This window comes from Puma concolor, chromosome B2, assembly GCF_028749965.1.
Source record: "Puma concolor isolate L17-30 chromosome B2, mPumCon1.1.hap2, whole genome shotgun sequence".
NCBI lineage: Eukaryota > Metazoa > Chordata > Mammalia > Carnivora > Felidae > Puma > Puma concolor.
This window is the reverse complement of record NC_141671.1, coordinates 83,807,137-83,832,582: the sequence shown is the minus strand read 5'-3', so window position 1 is coordinate 83,832,582 and position 25,446 is coordinate 83,807,137. Positions and strand designations below refer to the sequence as shown.

The window sequence follows — 25,446 nt, the reverse complement described above, 5'->3', positions numbered from 1 at the left end:
GAGCTTCCAGAATTGTAAAACATTCTAACGAGAAGAATCCTGAGGTACAATTTTTAAAATTATTTTTAATTGTGGTAAAATACACACGGTACAGAATTTGTCACCTTAACCACATTTCAGTGGACAGTTCAATGGTGTTAAGTGCATTGACATTGTTGTGCAACCTCCATTACCATCCATCTCCACGATTCTTTTCACTTCCAAAAACTAAAATTCTGAACCTATTAAAAACAATTCCACATCCTCCCTTACCCCACCCCCCCACCAGGGACTGGCAAACACCATTCTACTTTCTGTCTCCATGAATTTGACTACTCTAGACACCTCATATAAGTAGAATCATACGGTATGTTTCTCTTTGTGTGACCAGCTTATTTCACTCAGGATAACGTCCACATTAGAATGTGCCAGAATTTCCTCCATTTTATTTTTTTTATTTTTTTTTAATTTTTTTTTAACGTTTATTCATTTTTGAGACAGAGAGAGACAGAGCATGAATGGGGGAGGGTCAGAGAGATAGAGGGAGACACAGAATCTGAAACAGGCTCCAGGCTCTGAGCGGTCAGTACAGAGCCCGACACAGGGCTTGAACTCACGGACTGCAAGATCATGACCTGAGCTGAAGTCGGATGCTTAACCGACTGAGCCACCCAGGTGCCCCGAATTTCCTCCATTTTAAAGGAAGAATTGGTTATCTATCCATCCATCCATATGGGCACTTGGGTGCTCCCACCTTTTGGCTATTGTGAGTAATGCTGCTATGAACATGGGTACACCAATACCTGAGTTCCATTCTCTTGAATATATAGTCCAAAGTAGAATTGTTGGATCATGTGATAATTCGATTTTTAATGTTTTGTGGGACCTCTACCCTGTTTTCCATAGTGGTTACATCACTTTACATTCTTATCAGCAGTACACAAATATTTCAATTTCTCTACATCCTTGCCACTATTTGTTATTTTCTGGTGTATTTGATAATAATCATCTTAATGGAAGTGGACTGTCTCAGATGCAATTTAACTTCTTTGTTTTGAATATGAAAAAATGCTGGACCAGAAAGGATGTTTTAATCTGCATAGTTGGTAGCAGCGTTGGAACAAAAACCCAGGCGTCTTGGTCAACAGCTTGTGTTCAGGTCTCCAAAAGTAGTCCAGGTTGTGTTTTGTTTTGTAAATGATAGTCAACAGTATGTCCAACAGACTACAACTATTCCTTAACTTATTCTAAGTAGAGTAAGCCACATATCATGACCATGGTTCTGGCTCCCTGAAGAATACCCACCTAATAGAGAAGTGCAAGCACTAGAAAAAGGCTCAGGGGAGCTACAGTTTATTTACTTTTTAACGTTTTTAATGTTTATTTATTTTTGAGAGGCAGAGAGACAGAGCGTGAGCAGGGAGGGGCAAAGAGAGATGGAGACACAGAATCTGAAGCGGGCTCCAGGCTCTGAGCTGTCAGCACAGAGCCCGATGCAGTGTTCGAACACACGAGCCCAGCCATGAGATTATGACCTGAGCCCAAGTCAGACAGTCAACCAACTGAGCCACCCAGGTGCCTCAGGAGAGCTACAGTTTAAACACGAGCCAATGGACAATGTTCACGGTGCATGTAAGTGCTGAAAACCTGTAGAGTGATGAGTGTAGAGAGCTATTAACATTTTCTGGGAATTCTATATGGCAGCTGCAACCCTGATATCGTAGATTATACAATGTAGAAGACTGTACAGTAACATTGGATAACAAATTGTAGTTGATAAATTGTGAGAAATCAAGTGCCAGAAAAATGTGCACTGTAAAAAAAATCATATTGTTATTGTTCTTGTTAACATTTCTAAGAAAAAAAAGAATGTGTAGACACTAAAGTGTTAGTTTTGGGTTTTGAGATTCATTTGTTCAACCAATTTTAATTGAATACCTGCAGCAAGCCAGGCACTGAACAAATAGCACAGAACAAGACAAATAAGGCCTCTGTTCTCTTGAACATCTTTTCCAACGGGAGATAATTTTAAAGAAGAAGCAAATAACCAAGATAGGTATAGCTGCAAGTTACCAGTGGGCCAAGTATGGCTAGCATTTGGGTAATTTTGTTTGGTCTGCAAGTATTTGTTTTTAAGTGTACATTAGATGATATTAGGTAACATTTAAAGAGGGAATCTTCCCATAAATACCAAATTGCTGGCTTTCCTTGAGAAATTTGTGAAAACATCAAATAGTATAGTCAAATAAGATAGAAAAGCCATGCTAAGGAAATAACTTTATAACTAAAATTTTAAATACGAGAATTAATCAGGATTATGCAGTTCTGGGGAAAGAACATTCAAAGCAGAAGGAGCAGGAGGCCCCAAGTCCTGGACAATGGAAAAAGTTATGACCAGGTGAGCTAAAACGGTGGCAGGTCATGTGAAAGGAGTGCCCCAAGACTTGACAAAAAATTCAATTTGACTATAAGAGTGAAAGATATTGAGCCAAAGAGAGACATAGGGTAATTTCTATATTTTCCCCTGTATTTCCAAATATGTCAATATAAAGATTCATCTCACCTGTGTAAGGATGAGAAATATTTTTTAATACCAAAAAAATCTTCTTAGTAAATTTGTGTTTTGAATAAAATACAGAATGAGGGGGAAAGCAAATCATTGAAAAACAAGATTACGATACTGTCTATATTTGAGTGTAATTTTACACCTAACTTGAAAGTCATTTTCCATCTGTAGATGAGCCCCTTGCAGAGGAGATGAAGGAAATGAGACTGGATGAGTCACCGGGGTTATGAAGGAAATGAGATTGGATGAGTCACCGGGGTTATGTAGGTAGGAAAGTAGCAGGAGTCAGTCACATACTAGAGGTCATTGTCTCCAGGTATGACCAACTTATCTGGTCCATAAAGGTAAAACCATGTACTGACCTCAACCACAAAATGTGAATGCCCTGACTAGTTTTTTTGGAGGTATGAACTTTTGATTTAAAAAAAAATTGAGTTTTTTATTCACCAAAGAAGAAAAATTTTTGAGTCAGTGTAAAGAATAAAAAAAAGGAAGGAAAACATAATATAAATGATAGGACTTTAAAGGAGTCATGGTAATAAGCTCATTCGATATTCAGATAAGACCAGCTGCTGTTCAGGTCCAAGTTGTTCAACCAGAGTCCGTGTAACTGATGGCTGGTTGAACTCAAACAAAGCCCCCAGGCTTGCATCTACAATCTTTTGTTGTAGAACGATTCTGCAATGATCTAGAAGAACTACACTTCCCTGCCTCCAAGACACAACTATGAAGGCAGCCTGCAGTTATCTCTAAAACAAAACCTGTGAACCAAGAAGGGGGGCATGACAACTAGGTTTGTGTTGCTTTTTAAATCTGGGATTTTCTCTCATAAATTTTTGGTTTATTTGTTTTGTGTTTGATTATTTTGCTTCTGTGTTTTCTTATAGTTTTGGGAAAGGAGTAATTAGATAAAGGGTTAAAATGTGAGCAATAAGTATCATAAAATTTGTAAAATATTTCTGATATAGTAGATTCCATTGTATGTAGAGCATTCTGTAGACATTGACCTTGGTAATGAATTATTGAAATAGTTCTTCCTTAAAGGGAAATAATAGAGTATTAAATTAATGCAAAGTTATAAATATGAACTGTGTCCCATGCTCAGTTTGTGGGATTGTTTGTAATGATATTGTGATATTAGAGCAATTTGTAAATGCACACACACACCACATATATGTGTGTAATATACATATATGTATGAATATATATGTGAATATTTACTTTTAAAATCAGCTTAAAGCTGGCATTCAATAAAATATGAAAAGCTTATATCTGTATGAGTGAAGAAATATGACTATCTTTTTAAAGATATGACCCATCACTAGAGCTTAATTTTTAAATCAATTATGGGAATAAATAGCACTCTATAAATAACCAACAATTCAGGATCAAAAATTATTTTCCAATAGCCTCTTATCTCCTTATTCGAAGACATTGCCAAGTCCTATCAAGTCTTCATTTTTTTAAATGTCTAGTTCCATTACATCTGCTTTATCTACCTTACCACTACCCCATCCAAGCATAAGTCACATACCTGAGATACTATATAAATCTGACTGTGCTATTCATCTGTTCAAAGTCCATCAACTTCTATTCCTTTTAGAAAAAGAAAGAGGAAGGTACATCTTTGGCCTGGTATGTAGAATAAAACCTGCTATGACCTAGTTCTTGTTTGTGCTTAGTCTTATCTTTTGCCATTCCCTCTCATATTTACTCACATTCCAGGTGTCTGTAGTTAATCAATAACTATTCTGTTGAGTGCCTGCTATGTGCTACGCTGGGGATGTGGTGGTTCTTGCTCTCAGATGCACTGTTCTAGAGAATGTAGGAAAGTAAATAAATTATATTCTCAGAGTAACTATACAGCAAAAATAAATGACAATATCATATATAAAACATAACCATAACCCTTGAATAGAAGGTCATGGAAGTTCTCCTAGAATGAGTGGTATTTGAGCCAAGGACAATTTGGGAAGGACCAGCCATTAGAAGCAGAGAACAGAGGACAGATCATTTTCCACTTACAGGAAACAGGCAGAACCAAGGTCCTAAGAGAAGGAAAGAGGTGGCTACAAGTGGGATGGTCAAGGTGTCCCATGTTGGAGATGCTCTTTGAGACATAGGTAATTGCCAGGCCATGTAAAGGATATTAGGTCATGATACAGAATTGGGATTTTAGAGTAAGTGGAGACAGATTTAAGCAAGGTACTGATATTAGCTAACTTTTAAAACAATCTCACTGTAGCCACATGGTGGAGAATATGATGGCTCCTGAATGGTAGCAACAACACCAGCCTCTGATCCATGTACTTTCTTGCCAGGGCAATACAAAGAATATTTACAACCAAGAGACTTCAGTTCTGTTTTTTAAGTCCCAAATTATTCATTTATCCAAGTGGATGATTCAGGACCTGCAAATTTGGAGGAGAGAGAAGAACCCCAAGAGATGAGTTCTGGCATATCTCACAGATGGGCTCCGTAACTTAGAACCTCCTGGGGTGTAATGATGACCTGACCTGCTCCGTCCAGATTGGCACCATGGCTTGTGGCTTTGCGTTTCATAAAACTCTAATCCAGCAGCCTTCTTATTGGGTCCATGTAGAAAATGACAAGAGTAGTAATAGGTAAGTAATAGTAGCCATAATTAACTAAATCAGTGCTGTCCATGGCTAGGTATTTGTGATCGAGGCCTTATAATCTCTCAAGCTTTTATCAACTCTGCAAGGTAAATAGCTTCCCCCATTTTAGAAATAATAAGCTTTGGGGTCTAAGATATTGACTCTTGAGTGGCAGAGGCACCATTCAAACCTCAGTCTTGCCTGACTTTCAAGCCCACATTCTTTCCATTTCATTGAGTCAAAAAGCAAAGGTTAGAGTTTGTGTTTGATTATTTTTTAGAAGAGAAAATAATATAATATTTTTTCATCTCTTTAACCTCTATAGCACTTTAAAAACAAAACCTCGTCAAAAATGTCCAAGTCAGAAAAAAAAAAGGAAATAAAGTTATGGAAAGAAATATGGAAAAAAAAATAAGAAACCTTAAAAAAAGATGTTAACTAAGTAGAATTGAAATAAAAATTTGAGGGGCGCCTGGGTGGCTCAGTGGGTTAAGCGTCTGACTTCAGCTCAGGTCATGATCTCACGGTCCATGAGTTCGAGCCCGGCGATGGCTCTGTGCTGGCAGCTCTGTGCCTGGAACCTGCTTTAATTCTGTGTCTAGCTCTCTCTCTGCCCCTCCCTTGTTCACACTCTGTCTCTCTCTCTCTCAAAAATAACCACATACACACACAAAAAAAAAAAGAAATAAAATTTTGAAAAAAAAAAAAAAAGAAGCTTGGAAAAGAAAAGAAAAATCTTCTCTTACATTAAAAAAAAAAGAAAGAAAGAAAGAAAGGAGATCAAGAAGTGGTTTGGCCTAATTCGGCTCTCCCTGGGTGGGCAGCTCTGGCTGGCAAGAAAATGCCTGTTAAAGTAGGTGAGGGTCATGCTTCTCTCCCTGAAGTTAGGAAGGGCCCTGTCAGGGCCATCACACGAATGGCTGCCAAATGGGCCTCAAGGGCAACATGAAGAGCAAAGACCAAATCCCTTACTGTGCGAAGCCAAAGGCCAATTTGTGCTCTCAAACCGGTCATGGCATTTCTGGTCTTGAGCGTGGTCCCGGCAAGGATGAAGGCTGTGCGTTGTGATGAGACGTGCTGATAGCTTCCGTGACCTCTAATTTCATTCAGCACCCAGTGTGGGCGGTGTAACTCTAGTGCTGGAGAAGGCAGCCTTTAGATGAAGCACCAGTCCCACAAAGAGTCCATTGACATTTGTAATCTCTCCAATTCTATCCCTAGCTTCCACCTTTTATATTTCATTATCACAGAGTCAGAGCAGGAGAGTCAAATATCACAGCAGCTATTTCTTTTGCCGAATGTTGATGGCTGCCCCAGGAGAAGAAAGGAAAGAATAACTTATTAACATATATAAGTGACTGGTGATGAAGGTTGTTGGGTTTTTTTTTTTTTTTTTTTTTTTTTGGCAAGAGAAAATTTGAATCAATGGAATAGGCATGGACTTTGGAGTCAGACATCACTAGATTTTAATGTGGAGTTCCCAGCTATCCCGTGACCTTAGGCAAGCACATTGAATTACACTGAATCACAGCATCAATGCTTATCAAATGAGATTAATAGCAGCTTATAAACTATATGAAAATATGCTGAACATATAGTTGGCACACAATAAGTATTTGTGGATTTCCTCCCTTGTTTGAATAGTTTCTTAGAGCAAAAAAGGGTTTGTCATGAAAGACTACTTATTTAAAAGTAGCATGTGGAAAAAAAAAAACCACTAAGGAACTGTGTCTTACCAATTCATTTAGCATCTCTGAGCCTTAGTTTCGACATCTTTCAGAGAAAATTATATCCCCCAAAAGCAATTATGGAACAAAGATAAGAATAATTATGATTCTCATAATCTTTATTCAGAGATCTTTACTCATAGAGTTTGAGGGAAAAAAGTTGAAATAGCCAGGTACTTTGATTATTATAGTCGTATTTCTTATTGGTGTTAATAAATATGAAAAATAAACACTAAAGATAAGAGCTATTTTAAAAGCATTGTTATTCATTTAGAAATTGTTCCTTTCCAAAATTTAAGATAATTTTGATATTCTCTTAAACTGATTTTTGTTAGAATTGTTTTTATATAGATATGTATCTATCCAATCCTCAGCTATTAATACTAAAATGTATCTTCTGTCTGAGATATAAATGATGTTCAAAGGCCAATCACTCTGTACAAATGTCACCATCCTCATGATTGATTTAGCATTTCTCCACTTTCAACAGATTCTTGAATCAGTAATACTCGGAGACACCATGCACATCAAATGTACTAGTGTAATGCTTACAAAATCAATAAATGGTGGTCTTGTGAGTCTTGTTATGTCTACTTTATTGATTGAGTTTTTATTATATCTGTAATTATGGTTCAAAAATACAATTTGATGGTCCTAAAAAAAAGTGTTAACTCTTACATCTCATATCCATAGGGCCTTGACTTTTTCTTTTTTTCTTTTTTTCCCATCATTCTAGAGTTTAGCCTATCCCGCATCCAAATAAAGTCTCATTACGACAGCTTTCTCTGAGGTACAGGGGCTGACATGGAGACCCTTGGCTGTAGTAGTCAGATAGTTCATCCCATCTACACAGAGAAGTAATAAGAAGGGCTTCTTTAACTCAGACGTGTATGGAGATAATCAAAGAATTTGTTGAGATTTATTCATCCTATAGTATCTAATAAGAATCGTACTTACAATAACCCTAGATAATGGGTGATGATTTTTGATGATCTTCATTTTTTTTTTCTCATCAACAAAACGATGATAGCTATTAGTGGCATGACCAGGTAAATGCTTGTGATTTGGTTTAGCTCTTCTGGCTCTTTCACTTCCCATTTCTCTTACAAAAACAAACAAAACTTTCTCTGTGTTCCAGTGTCCTTATTACCACTTCATATAAGTGATAATCACTTTCATATCACTTCATATGATGAGTAGGATTCATTTGAAAATGACTCAGCTTAGTTCATGTATGTGAGCACTATTTTAGAGTTAGTCAGGTGCCCTAATGATAAATGTACTCCAAAGGGCAGTGAATGTCTAATTGGAAAGGACAGGACCAGATGCATTTTTGTTGATCGAATGTAGTTGAATATTGTCAGTTTCCTATGATTCAAGTTAATGTAATCGCTTCATCAGTTCTTAGTAATTTTGATCAACTTAGATGTTTAGCTGTTTAGTTTGATACGTTTCTTGAAGATGGGTTTTACTGGTAAAATTAGTGATGTATATTAATATATTTCATCAATCATTTTTCTCTAGTAAAAGCAATGCTCTTTGGATATGTGGATTGACTTAATTATTTCACAATCTCTACTTTCTCATTTACAGGGGATAAAACTCTAGCAAGCCCTCTAGAGATGGTGCCTGACACTTTGTCTCTCTCTAGATGCTGTTGCATCCCGGCATTGGTCTCTAGAATATTGTCATACCTGCTTCAAGTAACCCTCACATGCAAAGCATGATTGTAGGACCTGCAAATACGGATGACTGAGGTTTCATTCATCTTATAAGAGTAAGTTGTTTGCAATATTCTATGCCAGCTTGCTAGCAAACCATTGCTTAATATTTACCTGTGCAGGAGGTAGAATTTGATCTGACACTTGCTTTCATTATTGTTTGGTTGGGAAGAAGGGGAAGTGGCAGCCACGTTGCTTCCTAAAACATCATAAAAGATGTGCATAACTAGGTTTTCTTAGCTCACTTTGTGATACACACTCTTAATTTCCTAAACAGTGTCCTTCATCAGGGTACAGTCTTTGTGAGGTAATTACTCATTGGTCTCTGTGGAAGACTTTCCTTCCTCCCGTAAGCACTGCCCTGTGCTGAATAACCCTGTGGTGCTATGGTTCACTGACTCTAGACCAAGTGCTCTGTGTTAAAATAATGTGATTTTTGTCCGTGTGCACTGGGATCAGCATGCTCTCTGAGAGGATTTAAACCCTTTTCAGCTGGAAGAGTCACTTCTTGCTTAGGGCTAGAACTTCAAACAGACATCTTATCAATTTGAACAGTGATGAAATGGTAGCGCTCAGTGTTGACACTATTTTACTTCTTGACCTGAAGTATGGGGCATTACTGCTTTCTGGTTTCCTGTCCAATGCCTCGGAGGAAAGGCAGTATGTCTGTTCATTCTCCACATTCTATTATGCAAATTATGTGGAGATGATGCATCACATGTTGTTATATATTAACATAACATATTATCCCATATTAATTTTGGAACATACATCCAGAGTTGAGGCTCCCTGGACATAAGATTCTGAGACACTGAGCTTTGCATCAACTGGTCATTGAATATGACCTGCTCCCATAAAAGAACCATAATAATGAGCAAGGCAGCTTCTTTCTGCCAAGGACAGTTCCTGGAGAGGGACCTGACTGTAAGCTGTCAGCAGCCAATACCTCTCAAAAACGTGAAGAATAAGATCACAATCCTAAAGGGAAGTAAAGTTGGTACATCACAGCATCATTTTTAATTCAGTCCCAGGTTTGGACCATTCCAGTGAGTATGAGGTTCCTTTCTGTTCCTGAGAGTGTGTTCCTTGTCTGGCCTTGATTCAATTGCAATTTTGTTCTTGATTTCTCCAGTGCTTACTTGCTTATCAGAGCTCCCCGACCTCTTCTGATAAATATCATTAACACCAGGGAACAATATTCATCAAGAGAATAGCAGAGTCTACCTTTCCTGTTCAATATCAACCCAACCTGCTTCCAGTACTTGCTAATAAGGGTAATTTAGAGACAAAGCATCACTGAAGAGAAAGTTGGTAAAAAAAATTTTTGGCTCATAGTCATCTCTGCCCACCCCGGCAAGGTGAAGAGAATTCCAACATGGAGCCAAGTGCCCTTGAGGGGCAGGAGAGTCTAAACAAGAGAGAACAAGGGTAAGTTAGTATATTACATGACTTGGTGAGTTCAAGGATGGCGTAATGACTGAGAAGAGTGGTCAAAGATGAGTTAACAACTGGAAAATTAGAATTGTACCAAAGTGAAGAAAGGAAACTATGATGAGAAAAAGAAGTTCAAGAAAATGTTAAGTAATTTTAAAAGGACGTTTCTGAGCAACCAGACAGAGTGAGAAAGAGAGAACTAGCCTTAGACTGATCAAAGGGTAGGTGCAGGGACTTCTGTTACACTTAGGACTCATAAGTGTTCTCAGATAGGATTCACCTTGGAGACTGGCCTCAGGCCTCCTAACTTTTACAGAATTCCACATTAATGCAACTCATACTCAGAGATAGCAAGAGTGTGATTAAGTACAGTACTAATGCCTACAGTAAAAATGTAATGCTTTTTCCAAAATTCCTTGAGAACATTTCTAATTTTGACCTTTTACTTAAATCACTGGCAGAGTATCTTTCCAACTTTCAACTCATCAATTTTCCTTTTATTCAAATTGTTATTGAAATGCAACTTCTACCATGAAGTCTTCCCTCGTAAGAATTTTTCTTTGCAGTTCTCTCTAATCTGAATATGCAGATTCAACAGCACTCTTACTTATCCCTGCCCTGATTTCATATACCCTGAATATGTGACCTATCGAATTATGCAGCCATGCTTACGTAGAAATCTATTCCCTGGTTCTCCTCATCCAGCTTACCAGTGCCAGAACTTTGCAGGCAGCTTCCATGCCAGTGAACGATTGCAGAATAAGGAAATGGTAATAACGACACAGTTTATTACTCAAAATAGTAATAAATAGTAATCTATTTTAAGTGTCATTATGGCCATATCCCATGCAAAAGAGGACACACTTCACAAGAGTCAGAAATCTCTGTGAGGGGCCACTATACATCTCTCAGACTTTTCCACTGAATTTATTCATAGCTGGATCTGTATCAATCAGTAAGAACTATCTCCAGCTCTATACTGTGTCCACCTATATGTACACATAGAGAAATGAAGATATAAAAGGATCAGGGGCTACCCCAAAATTTTAAATACGAAAGAGCAGTGAGCTTCACAGACTGTCTCAGTGCACAAGAAAGTCCCCTTGGAGAGGTCTATAAACATGACAGAGCAGTCCTGATATTTGATTCAGAGATATCAGTGTTTATTTTTAAACAGGAAGGAAAGCTCCCAAGACCCATTACTTTTCTCTTAAACACAGACCTCTTTAGCCACCCCCTCTGGAAGCTGTGATGATTTTCATAGGACTACAGATCATTTCAAAAAGAATAAAATATAATGAAGGGCTGCTCCTACAAACGCAAATTTTGTAGAATCCTTTGGACTGGCAGCTTTGGAAATTCTTCTCTCGGGGGAGGTAAATTTAAGTGGAGCTGCACTTGAGTTCAGTTTGTATTCCCCTCTCAATTACCATCAATGCAGCTGAATCAGGAGCTACACCAAAATTCCTGAGATAGCTTTTTAAAAATCTAAAACAAAAGAAGAGAGTGTTATTGCAGACAGAGGTGAAAGAAACCTTGATACTAGAGGGACAAAATCCCCGGAGGGAGGGAGCTGAGGGCATGGAATAATGAAACAAAAACTTGAAACACCCAAAGCAGAATACACACATTGTGATCCTTGTTCTTTCTTTAATTTTTCAGGCCTGCAAATATTTGATGTATTTTTGCCAGACTTAGGATGCAGAGTATTTTATTAGCAGATAGATAATAAGCCACACAGATAATTATCATATTGTGGGAAAGGAACAGCCAGTCAGTGTCATACGTTTGGGAGTCGCTCCTTCCTGCGTGATCAGAAAACTCCCCGAAAGTGTACCCCAGGCAGCGTGCAGTTAGGAGAGTCCCTGTCATGGCTTATTGCTTAAGCATGCTCTAGGCGACTACTGTATCAGCATCTAATAGCTCAAAACAATAAGGTATGTTTATAAGACACAGAACATTATTCAGCAGTGCTTCTCTACCACCAATAGATAGATCATTGCTTGGGCTTCAAGTTTTCAAGAAGTCAAAGGCATTTTTACTAATTAAAATGTGAAAGTAAGCTTCAGAGCTAGTTTCATGATTCAAGCAATTGTAGGAAAACAGCTCTCTTGAAGATAATAGTACAATCTGATATTTATAAAATGCTACTGGAATTCAAGAATCAACATGGAGTAATTAGAAGCGGAGCGATTTTTCTCTTATTTACCTTCAAGCCTTCACAGAGGCCCACAATTGCAGCCATATCAAACATTAAAACTATATTCTGAAAACTATTAAGTGCTATCGTGAAGGAATTTTAACGTAGCACCAAGAACACCCGTGGGAGCATCATTAAAGTTGCCGAGAACATGCATCTTGGTGCATGATGTCTAGGGTGACAGCTCCACTCTGCAGAACACGTTCCGGTTCATACAGGCATGTCAGTACCACCGCACACTTTCCTCTATTGACTCACGGTGCCATTGGGCAGATCTAAACTGTGTCTACACAGCAAGGATCTGAGTCGGTGAGATAATACAACCAGGTTTGTCTGATTACAGGCAGATTTTTGAGGGTGCTTCAACAACAAAGAATTTCGTCCGCATTTTATAAGTTGACCGAATAGGTGTAAGATTTGTGATGATAAATGTAAAATTTGCGTTTTGATTCTCCATCATTCTATCACAATATAGATGTACTAGTTTTACTTGTTTCCATAGTGGGCAATGCACTAAATACTGTGAATATAGGGATGGGATAGATCAGGGTTCCGAGAACTGCATTAACCTATAAAGACGCCCCAAATTTGTAAAGTTAAGAATTGGATGGAGTTAAGATTTCAGTGGATTTAGGACTTTGGTGTGAGTCACATTGGAGGTTGAGACCTGCTTCTGTCTGTTACTAGTTCTATTACCCAGGCAGACTACATTACCACCATAAACCTCCGTCTCTTCGTCTGTCAAATGGAATTAACACCAAAACCTGCCTCACTGGGATGTTTTGAGATGAGGTGAAGTAATTATGTACCTCTTTTAACATAGTGCCTTGCTGATAAGTGCTCAAGTAGTGTTAGCTAAAAGGTATTTGAACCAATGATTACAAAAAAAAAAAAAAAAAAAAAAAAAGACTCTGGGCTTGAACTTCCGAATAGGCAACAATCATAGAGGTCCTAGTGCAAGTGAGAGATACGGAGAGAAGTGATGGTTAATGTGCGTTCCTCTGCAAGCTGGTCCCTTTAAGTTCCACATCATAGGGCTGTTCAAGAACATAATAACGGGCCACAAACACAACCGCCCTTCAATAACATGAAGGTGAGCCGTACGCAGAAGGTGGGCGGAAGGACTACAAAAGGTGCAGTGAAGCACAATGGGAGGAAACATAAAATAGCTGTTGATCACTGGGAAGTAGTAACAGCAAACAGGCAGTGCTGGCGGGGACCAGTCAGAGAAGAGGTGGCTCAGAGGAAGGGAGACAACTGAGCTTCCCATGAGGCACATTCGCCGAGCTCCAAACAGTGGGCGGCCGGGCAAGTCAACCAAAGGATTTCCCCTTGTGCTCTGGCCTGGGCTACTGCGCAGGTCAGCCGGCCTTCTCTCTCCCCGCAGGTTGGTATAGAGATCCAGACAACAACTCCTAGACACAGCCTGGGAGAGTAAAAAGAGCAGAGCCTGTGTGTTTTTCTCAGGGTTCCGCCACCTACCAGCTCGGTGAACTTGGGCAAGTCACTGGACCTCTGTAGAGTTCAGTAGCGCAGCGTACAAAGTGCGATGATAATGTCAACCCGGCAAGCAATCGGTGCGTGTTCATAACCTCCTCTGATTTCCTTCTCACACCCACGCAATCTAACATGTGGCTCCTTTCTACATGGTTTTATTTTACTACAGGAGCCAGTGCTTAAAGCGCCTGGGAATTACCGAGGTAAATCCGTGGCTTCTTTGGCGTGGGGACCGAGCAGATTTCCTTTCTCCGTAACAATGGGGAAATCATCGGCACCGATCATCCCTCTGCAATCATTTTAGCTGCAGCAGAAATCGTTCCCATTCTTTATCTCGGGATTACTTTTGCTCTGTGTAGCTCTCCAGAGCTTCACAATTCTTGGTGCATTTGACGAATTTTGCTTTCAATCCAGATCTCAGATGCAGACCTTTAAAAAAGAAAACAACTTTATTTATTTTTTAAGTCCCTGGCAACCAAACTTCACATCTTTTAAAACCTCAAGGAAAGCCTGCTGTCATTGGTTTTGCCCTTATCCAAATCTGCATGTACTTCCTGACCACAAATTAGGTCACAGATAAGTTTGGAGCTGCCAATCAGCCTTGGATTCATCAAACATTTGAAACGGCTGGTGCTGCAGTACAAGCGCCAGTGTGTGCCACAGATAACGGTATCATTTGCATAGTTACAATCAGTTAGTGATAGAATGCCTGAGAGGCAGAGGGGATGCGTGGCAAATGCAAAGTCACTTTCAGATTTGCATTCATTTCGGTTTTAAATGGGAAACAGAGGACCTGACGGGAAGGGGCATCGCCTCCTGTTCAGCTTGATTCTGTGGACCCTGTGCCTATGGAGCGTTTCAACTCTTTGAAAGTGCTTTGTGATCTTCCTGTGAGCTATTCTTCTCAACAATGTATGACATACCTAGTAGGCATTATTATCCATAATTTAGTGAAAGGGAAGTGAATCAAAAACAGGTTGAATGACTTGTTCAACACCGCAGGAAGTCACAGCACAGGCAGAGGAAGAACCCACAGCTTTGTACCGGCTCCCCATCTGTTGCTAAGCCCCATTAGCCGTGTTTCCTACCTGTACCCAGTAATTAGCCAAACCGAATGCTGCCAAATAAAGACATGGCGTTGATTTTTTTTTTCAGCATCTGCCGCTTTTGAACTGACTCATTTGACTTGCAAAGCATTGCAAAAACACCACCACCAACCCCCCCCCCCCCAAAGAAGGCAGGAACAATAAAAAGGACAGCAAGCTAGAGTTCCTTTATTCTGAGGTTTGAGAGCGCAAGGAGTTAATGTTTCTAAATGCTGTGGCTGGTGCTCAGAGAGGCTGGTAAACCTTGAGAGAATTGTGCTCTACTTAAATGACAAGTACCAGGATCTGATTGATATTCTCTGTAAAGTTTTCCCCAGTTACATGGTTTTTCCTTGGCACCTATGATTTATGGAATATCCCTGTATTAATTAGGCATATGCTAGTATTTTGGAGGGAGAGGTAATAAGACAATTCTCTAGCATTTCATTGCATAATATATACAATTTATTGAAAAGACATGATTTTTAGAAACTGGGAGAAAAGGTTAAACACCTTCTTCAGGTACCATAATGGAAAATGCTGTCATGAATAGATAGCAATCCCCTAAATATAAAAAAACAAAAAGTAAGTAACTTCTTTAGTAGGAAAAAAAAGTTAAAAACCATAGCAATCCCTGACTCAGCAAACAAAAGCGGTTGATAAATGCACCTGCTACCCTGTCTGAAGCTGATCTAGCCTTTTCAGGGTGGCCTTATCAAGTTAAGATCTTGTTGGAGAGTAATGAACACGAGGAAAGACGCTGCTTCTCAATTGCTCATCATTAGAGCTCCGTACACGGCTTGAGGGGGAGCGGGAACTGGGATAAATCAGTGCTTTGAACCTCCTGATAATTGGTGCTCAAATCTCAGAATCTGGGTATTATTCTTGGTTAAACTATCTGCCACATGGCTAGATTGCTATATACATTAATATGTTGAAGACAAAGTGGGGCAGGCATTCATCCTTGCAAAGGGAATTAACAGAATCGGACTGCGTATGAGCCTGACCTAGCATGTCACACTGAGCAGTCTCTTTGTACCTCAGTTTCTCCCACATGGAATAAGAATGACAGTCACTTCTGGAGAGGGCAAGTGAGAGCATACAAGAGGGGAGTTTACTTTTAATTAAAGTGCCACATAAATGTGAAAGCAAACCTACGTTTTGCAGAATTTAGCAAAGCAAATGAAACATTTGTTGAATACCTACTTGCGTGTAAACTCTAGGCACTTTTCAGAGGATATTACTAAACATCACAAAAACAGAACAGGTGGCTCACAATGGCCTGCGTGCGTAACTCCAGATGAGAGCAGAGATATCTCTAGGTCTGGAGTCAGATGACATTGTTTCAGAAGCCCTGTTTGAAGTCTTTGGGAAGTTCACAGGAAATCCAAAAATGAGCTCCTCTATCTGTTATCTGTCATCTCTTAGTCTTGCTCTGTCCTCAATCGATTTTTATTTATTATTTTTATTTGTTGAAAGTTATTTAGTTACTCATTTGATCCCGGTATAATTAATACACAGTGTTATCTCAACCAATTTTTATTAACACAGCTGCCTCCAGGGATCCTGAATCTTCCTTGTGTGTGTTATTTTTCTGTCAGACTCAAGGGTTGCATCATTGGGCAACCTCAGCCATCTGACCACAGGTTGACGGGCACCTTAAGTGGGAGCATATTCTCCCCTCCATCCCTTCTCCACTCCATCAGCTAGGTTCCTTTTCTTACTGTAGGGGTAAGAATGGAATTCTAAGAGTCTGGAGCCATGGGCTTAATGTTTATTTCATGTTCATATCGGATAGATCCTAAGAATTCTGCCATTTTAGAGTGAATCACTTAATGGTTTGTGGTAGTCACAGAAGTGCAGGTTCAGAATTTTCTAGTGTCTAAGGTGGTACAAAAATGTTAGTGGTAATGATTACTATCTGACTTAGTAAGTAGTCTGCCGCCCCCTCCGGGGGCAGGGTAAGAGGTGGTGGCTCAAATCATCCTCTAGGCTGTGAGTGGCAGAGGAATGAGTATATCAAAGTGGTCACTTTGTCCATCATAGATTTATTTTTATCTAGTTTGCTTAAGACAAACCCTTGAAATTTCTTTGTTCCCATCTTATATATATTCCTCCTGCATAAGATGGATAGAATACTCTGCAAAATAGACAACCAGTTTCTTATTAAATCTGTTCAGGACATAGACATATGTAAAATATATTATTCAACAAAAATAGCAAATCTGGGCTGCAGTATGACTAGGTGATTAAGAGTATAGGCTCTGGAGTCAGTTGCCAGGATTCTTGGCTGTAAGGTTTGGGGAAACTTCCTTCATTTCTACAAGTCTTTGGCTTCCTTCTGTGTAAAACAAAATAAAAATAGAACCTACATTATAGGATTGTTTTGAGGATTGAATGTAATAATATACGTAAAGTACATGGCACAGCTCCCAACACATACTAAATACTTGGTAATTGTTTTTGTAATTATGTCTGTAGATATGCATACAAAATGCACACACAAGGCAAGCAGTGTGTCTCATCAGTAGGATGGACATTTCCTATGATGACTTTCCTGTTATGGTAGATATTACTGTTTTCCCATGAGGGGAAAGCACAGATAGATTAAGATGGTTGTCCTAAGCTCACACGGCTGGTTATTGATCAAGTCAGAAATAATTCAGGATTCCCATCCCAGTGTATATCTTCACGTTGGCTCTTTAAACCTCCATGCTCTGCCCCTAAAACAGAGCTTTCTCTGCTATAGGAAAATCAGCATGAACACAAAGCAAAGAAATAAAGCAAAGAAATAAAAGAAATAAAAAAACAAAGAAAGAAATAAAAATACAATTTGTGAAAACTGCTTTCAACTCCATCCCACTTCCTCCTTCCACAATTCCTCCTAACTATTCATCCCCTGATTATTCTGGAGAATGATACTCAAGGCTAGTTCCTTCCACCTGGTTTTTACTCCAGGGAAGTTCCTGTTCCCATAGTTCTAAATGGATAAGGTGTTCAGAGAGTGCCACACCCCATGGGAACTGGTCATTTTAAAGAAGATTCTTAAAGACCTAAATGTATAATATCCAAATGAATGAGTCCATAATGGCAGAATTTAAGCATCAGAACAAGGAGGCAAGGAAAACCAGATATGAGAAAGGGAATAATCAGTTATAGCTAAGGATAGTTCTAAGATGCTCAAATCCCTTTCAAGAAACCACTCCACGTAATGCTTCCTTTTTCAAAATTTATTATACTTTGTTTAAAAATATATAGTCAAGTAGTTCAAGTCTTATAATCATATACGAAGAAATCAGTCACCCCCATGACTGGTCTTTTAAAATATGAACTAGATAAATAATTTGGCTTTTTAAAACAATAAGCATGCATGATTCTAGCATGCTCTCATGAAACTGTGATATTCAATGAAAATATTCCACCATATAAATCAAAATCAGCATAAGGTAACCCTTAGAAAGATTCTTTTATGAGTAAAATTAAATAAATATAAAGTGATACTTGATAAATATAATTTAATAATATGCAACATGGTTCATATAAAACTATCAATCAACAATAGAGCCTTTAACAATGTCATAGACTTACAAATTCTGCTACTGAGTAAAAAAGTTAACAATACAGCAACTGATATCCATGTTCTAATGGATGAGATGCCCTGTTAAACATCAGTGTATGTTTTCAAGTCTCAGTTCTACCACTTGTATCTATTTGAATTTCGGCATGTTTATATCTCTCTGTGCCTCATTGGCTCATTTGAATGCAAAGTTAAGGATAATTTCTACTTCCTGGAGTTGAAGTAAGGTTTAAATGAGAGAGTTCATGCAACATGCTTAAAAAATATCTGTCATACGGCACCTGGCTGGCTTGGTCAATAGAGCATGGGACTCTTGATCTCAGGGTCATGAGTTCGAGCCATATGTTGGGCATAGAGTTTGCTTAATAAAAATATACTTTAAAAAATTTGTCATAGTAAACGTTTGATATAGTTTGCACTACTATTACTAGTACTACTATGAATAGGCATATGGTAGTCATGCACTGATCTCAGGGTAACCAAATCTGTGAAAAGAAGTGGCCATTTTTAATGGTGTTTTCTGTAACAAGGTTTTTATTTTTTAAATTTTTTTAAATTTTTTAAAAAATTTATTCTTGAGAGAGAGAGAGACAGAGTGTGAGTGGGGGAGAGGCAGAAAGAGGGAGACACAGAATCCAAAGCAGGCTCCAAGCTCTGAGCTGTCAGTACAGAGCCCAACGTGGGGCTCGAACTCATGAACCGTGAGATCATGACCCGAGCTGAAGTCGGATGCTTTACCAACTGAACCACTCAGATGCCCCTGTAACAAGGTTTTTAGAGCAGTTACCATAAAATGATGTGTGTGTTAGCTAGGTGAGTGTTTAATATGTACTTTACTGAAAATTCTTATTTGCAATGAACAACTTACTCAAAGAAGCTTAAATAAGGGGTATTATTATGTTTCACACAGGTATCTAAGCTCAAGATCCACAATCTAGGTGGACTTTCAGCTTACCAAATACCAGTCCTTCAGCACCCAACAGTCTTCATTATTTTGGTTTCCTCTTATGTCTGCTTCATTCCATTCCATATGCCAACCAACCTCCCTCTCCTTCCTGACCTTGCACATGGCCCAACATCTCCACCGCATATGATTCTTTACTCAAAATTTCAAATCCAAAATGCCACCTCATATCTCAATATTCTTATTATCCAAAGACTCTGTTGGTTTGGGGTCATCCAATGGACTGAGGTCCATCTGGGTCTAATCAGCCCAGATAAAGCAAGGGTGTAAGCATACTGCTTCTAGAGGCTGTGGAAAAAAACAAGTAATAGAACTTTCTAAAGAGAAATGAATAAAATGAGAAATGCTTTAACGTTGAAGATATTTTTTAAAGTTCTATTTATATCTAGCCATTTTGATGAGCTAGTTTCACATAAATCTTGTTTATATGTATTGTAAGTTTCACTAGAATGTGCAGCAGCTCTTATTTTCCCTTTTTATATAGATCTGTATCATCTTTATTGACTTTACTTAATGAAAAATTGGCTTCCTAGTATCATCAGTATTGATCTTGATGAGGGTGAAAGTGACTGTTAACTGTCAAAATCATCTGTAAATATTTAGTCATTCCCATTGATACTATGAGAAATAGATCAAGTGCTCATTTCCTTTCCTATAGTAATAACACTTGACTCTGTAAATGGAGGAAATATGTATCCTCACTGTTAAAACAAGACCAAACTGGACTTAGAGAAGACACTTCTTAGATTTCAATAAAAGAATGAGGGCATAAGCATCTAAAATAAATCTTTGTCTTAAGGTATTATTTTGCCTCACTGCTAACAATAGACATCCAAAAATACCTGTGAGAAACTGTGGTCAACATTATGGCTGCTTGCCAATATTTCTAGGACTCCTTTCCTTCTGGACACACACTAGATTGCTCTGCAAGGCCCCTTGTAATCAGGGGTGGCTAAGGACTTTCTTTGGTTACTGAAATGGTAGCATAAGTGAAGTATTTCAATCTGAAGTATCTAATTACCAGTGTTGAATCTCTAGCTCTCTATTGCCCTGTGAGGTTGATTGTGGTAGTGACCTTGTGTTAAGATGTTAAGGGCACCCCGGGTGGCACAGTCAGTTAAGCATCCGACTTTGGCTCAGGTCATGATCTCACACTTTGTGAGTTTGAGCCCCGTATCAGGCTCTGTGCTGACAGCTCGGAACTTGGAGCCTGCTTCTGATTCTGTGTTTACCTGTCTCTCTCTGCCCCTCCCCCACTCATGCCCTGTCTCTCTCTGCCTCTCTCTCTCTTAAAATAAATAAACATTAAAAGAAAAAAAAAAAAGATGTTAAAGGAACCCAAGTCACCCATTGGGGGTGGCTTCACTGGAGTCACAGAGGGCTTCCAATAATTGAAATTTACACTTTTAATTTGTTAATCCACAGAGATTTCAGAGGTTGTTTCTTATCACAAGTTAACCAAGCCCATCCCAGCTTATTGGTATAGCTATAAAATATTGATGTCTGTTCTCTCTTGTACTAAATGCAAAGGTTTTAAAAAAAACATACTGAAACACCTTCTCTGTGTCAAAATGTGGCCCACAGTTTTGTCCATACATGTGATTAAAAATGACGGACAGGGGCGCCTGGGTGGCGCAGTCAGTTGAGCATCCGACTTCAGCCAGGTCGCGATCTCGCGGTCCGTAAGTTCGAGCCCCGCGTCAGGCTCTGGGCTGATGGCTCGGAGCCTGGAGCCTGTTTCCGATTCTGTGTCTCCCTCTCTCTCTGCCCCTCCCCCGTTCATGCTCTGTCTCTCTCTGTCCCAAAAATAAATAAAAAACGTTGAAAAAAAAATTAAAAAAAAAAATGACGGACAAGAAGAATTAATGAGAAACCACAAGAGACTCTTAACTATACAGAACAAACTAAGGGTTCGTGGAGGTGGGGGGGTGGGGTTGAGGGATGGGTCAGATGGGTGATGGGTGTTAAGGGAGGCACTTGTTGTGATGAGCACTGGGTGTTGTATATAAGTGATGAATCACTGAATTCTACTCCTGAAACCATTATTGCACTGTATGTTAACTAAAATTTAAATTAAAAAAAGAATTAATGACATAAAATTTAGACAATAATTTTACCTCCACTCTAAATTAACCTGTTTTCAAGGTTAAGGGTCAGTGGAATGGACAATTACTGTTAAGCCTTCTCAACCCATACCTTTAATAGTTTCTAGTGAACAAAAGAAAATGGCTGATAAGAAAATCAATAATGTAAATTTATTCAATATTGTGCTTAAATAATTTTTAAAGGATATTTAAGAAAAAGAGGATTGAAAAGAAATATAGAAGTCTCAAAAACGAAATTCTATTAGAGCAGAAGAATGGACAACTATTTTTGTCATTATTCTACTTAATGTATATTTTTATAATTTGGTCACATTAGTTTTTTTTTCTTTTCTTTTTCGGCTTAAAACAACACACATTCATTAATTCACAGTTTTTGTGTGTTAGAAGTCTGGATCCAGCCTAGCTGGATCCTCTGCTTCAGGATCTCACAATGGTTTAATCGTGATGTCAGCAAGGAATACCTTTTCACTTGAGGCTTGATTGGGAAAGAATCTGCTTCTAAGCTCGTGTGGTTGTTGGCACATTTAATTTCTTGTGGGCTGTTAGAACGAGGGCCTCCACTTCTTGCTGGCTATTGGTCAGAGGCCACCCTCAGTTCTTAGAAGCCGCTCTCAATCCTTCCCTGATATGTCTCGTTAGTCCCTAGAGATCCAATTTCCACCAGCTCTGTGCCTGAGGGGACTGACTTTTATGGAATACATCAGTTGAGCTCCTGTGCCTTCCAACTTCTGGTGAAGTTTGACCAATGAGAGGTCTACAACAGAAAATGTAGAGAAAGAAAAGTGTGAGTATTTTTCTATTCCCCTGACTCCTTTCCTGACGGGCCTTCATTTAGCTATTTTTTTTTTTTTTTTCCTAAACAGATCACGGCATTTTTAATCCAGGTGACTGGTTTCAACTATTGTCTCTGGATCCTGGTAACGCCTTCCTCTCCTTGCCACTCAAAGGATGATAATGGCTTTCCCAGTTTATTGGTCCTGGGTGGCTACATCATTTCTGTCAATTTCCCCTAACCTATTCACACCTTGGAAGACGTTCTCCTTATTAACATTCTCTATATCCCTCATTTGAGTGTGCCATCTGTCCAGGACCTTGATAGAATGTCTTTGGCACTGTTCAGCATCGATCACTTTCTTCTCCAAACTAATAGTTTACCCCATTTTTTATTGTAGTAATACATATATATATATAACATAAATATAATATAATAAATAATTATATAAATATATATAACATAAAGGTTACTAACTTAACTATTTTTAAGTGTAAAATTCAGTGGTATTAACTACTTTTATATCATTTTGTAACTATCACCACCATCTGTCCTCAATTTTGCAGCATCCCCTCAGTCTGACACCAGAGTGAGGTAGCCATTAGAAAGGGTGTTATGGTGGATAATTTTTACTCTTTATGATGTAGCTGGATACTCTTTCATGTTTGAGAAATTTCATACCTCATGTGTTGTGAAAGAGGCTGAAGTAATCGGAATCTCACTTCTTCAGCTTCCCTTGTAGCTAAGATACATGCAAGTGACTTGGGGACAAATCCTACGAGGGCCTAGACAGAGTTTTGGTGGAATCAGAGGAGCAAGGAGTAGGGTTTGAATCCAGCAACAGTAGAGTTTTCACAGGATTGTGAGGTGAGAGTTATTAAACAAATTCCTGTTTCTCTAGTCCATGCCTTCCCCCTCTGAGAGATTCTGAATCATCCAACATGCTGTAGGCATTTTTTTCCTACTTAAATTAGCCCAGGGGCACCTGGGTGGCTCAGTTGGTTAAGCGTCAGACTCTTGATCTCAGCTCAGGTCATGATCTCACAGTTTATGAGTTTGAGCCCCACTTTGGGTTCTTTGCTGACAGTATGGAGTCTGTTCGGTATTCTCTCTCTCCCTCTCTCTCTCTGGTCGTCCTTTGCTCTCTTGCTCTCTCTCAAAATAAATAAACTTAAAAAAATAAATTATCCCAGATCTAGTTTCTCTGCTTGAAGTTAAGGGCTCAGTCTCAAGTTATAAAAATCCATCTGAAAGACAGGGCACCAGGGTGGCTCAGTCAGTTAAGCATCTGACTCGATCTCAGCTCAGGTCATATCTCACAGTTTATGAGTTTGAGCCCCACATTGGGCTCTGTACTGGCAGCATGGAGTCTACTTGGAATTCTCTCTCTCCCTCTCTTTCTCTGCCCCTCCCTCACTCTCTTCCTCTCTTTCTCAAAATAAATAAACTTAAAAAAAAGAAATAAAATCCATCTGAAAGACAAATTTCAGTATTCTCATAGTAAAAACTAAGTAATAAATTGTGACCCAATACTGCAGAGGGCTCCAGAGAATGTAACATGAACTAATAGGAATAGCCTAATGGATAAATGGTGATTAATGGTGGGACTTTCAGAGCAGATATATAAGCATCCAGGCCTGCAACTTTAATAACAACAGCTATTAAGTGATAAGAACTGCATTGATGTATGTACCTCGGTTCTGTGTTTCACCAGCTGTCTCAGGCCATTTCCTAAAACTACAAATGCCCAGGCTTCAATTCAGACCCTATGTATCAGAATTTGAAAGATGTTATTGAAATGTATGTGCTTTTTATGATCATCCTAGGTAATTTCAATATTCAGGAAGGTTTTAGGAATAGTTTATTATTTATTTGATATTACAAAGCTGCAAATATTATCAAAGCTCCATTTTATTTTAAAATCTTTTAAAATCTTTATTTATTTTTGAGAGAGAGAGAGAGAGAGAGAGAGAGAGCAGGGGAGGAGCAGATAGAAAGGGAAACACAGAATCCGAAGCAGGCTCCAGGCTCTGAGCTGTCAGCACAGAGCCGGATGCGGGGCTCAAACCCACGAACCGTGAGATCATGACCTGAGCCGAAGTGGGACGCTCAACTGACTAAGCCACCCAGGAGCCCCCAAAGCTCCATTTTAGAGTTGAGGACACAGCTTGAGAGGTTACTAATTCAGAAACACAAGCAAATGAGTGGCAAAAGCACATTCATTATAGATTCACATGGACTTGTCTGAATCTGATCTCTGATCCTCATTATGTTATAAAAAAAAAAAAACTCACTAAAGACTTCTGGTACGTTGTTGAGAAACAGACACATTTGAGTTCAGCCTGAGCTCTGACAAGTACTACCTATATAAAGTTTAACCTATATAGTTTTCTAGACTATAGTCTTACCATTTGGGGAGTGAGGGATTATATCTACCTTAACACATGTCTCTTCCTTCTTTCTTCCATTCTATAGTTATCTGGGCATTCCATAATTTCAAGAGAAAATGTGTTAGTCATTTACTACACCAATATCCCTTTCTCTTTTGCAACTAATAGACAACATTGCTTAGCTTCCATGTGCTATAGACAGAAATATGAAATATCCTTTTCCCCAATGTCATATTTGGGCTCTGGTTCCAACCACCAGCTGACATCTGACTGATTTCTGTCCTGGACCAATGGTACTGATCCCTTCTTCTTGGTCCCCACCCAGTCTTGCTTGAATGTAGAGAAAAGTGAAGGCAAATCTGGAAATAGCCAGGTCGCTGGATGTGGCTGCATGGAGTCATGGTTGAATAAGATATAAGACACTATTTTGCTTAACTGTGGAGGCTTATGCATTTTCACAGCCCAGCAGCTGATAACCATGATTAATACAGAGGGAAAAATGAAAGCACACATAAGCTTTGTAAAGTTTTAAAATTTTTCTTGGTTAAATGTGGTTCAGATTGCAATTTGATCAACCACGAAGAGATTATGGTCATAAGTGACTCGGTATCCCTCCAGGATGGCCAAAGCCATTATCTTATAGCTTCAGTTCTACCCATGATGACGGCTCACCCCAACCTGAGACTCAGGTAACTTGAGAAGCTATAGATTAGTCTGCATGGACTTAGAATCAGGCTCATTTTTATTCCTGTAATGACCTACCACTCCACTTTTTGGGTCTTAGTTCTCCTCTCCTCTTCTCATTACATTA

At 38.9% G+C, this 25,446-nt stretch overlaps 1 long non-coding RNA gene across 1 annotated transcript in view; it reads right to left on the bottom strand.

The window, feature by feature from the left end:
- Positions 1-11,675: 11,675 nt before the first annotated feature.
- LOC147581086 (uncharacterized) overlaps positions 11,676-25,446 on the bottom strand; it is a 57,659-nt gene continuing 43,888 nt past the window's right edge. Inside the window, exon 2 of the long non-coding RNA XR_015250837.1 lies at positions 11,676-14,171. This is a non-coding gene — a long non-coding RNA (uncharacterized LOC147581086). The remainder of the gene's footprint in view (positions 14,172-25,446) is intronic.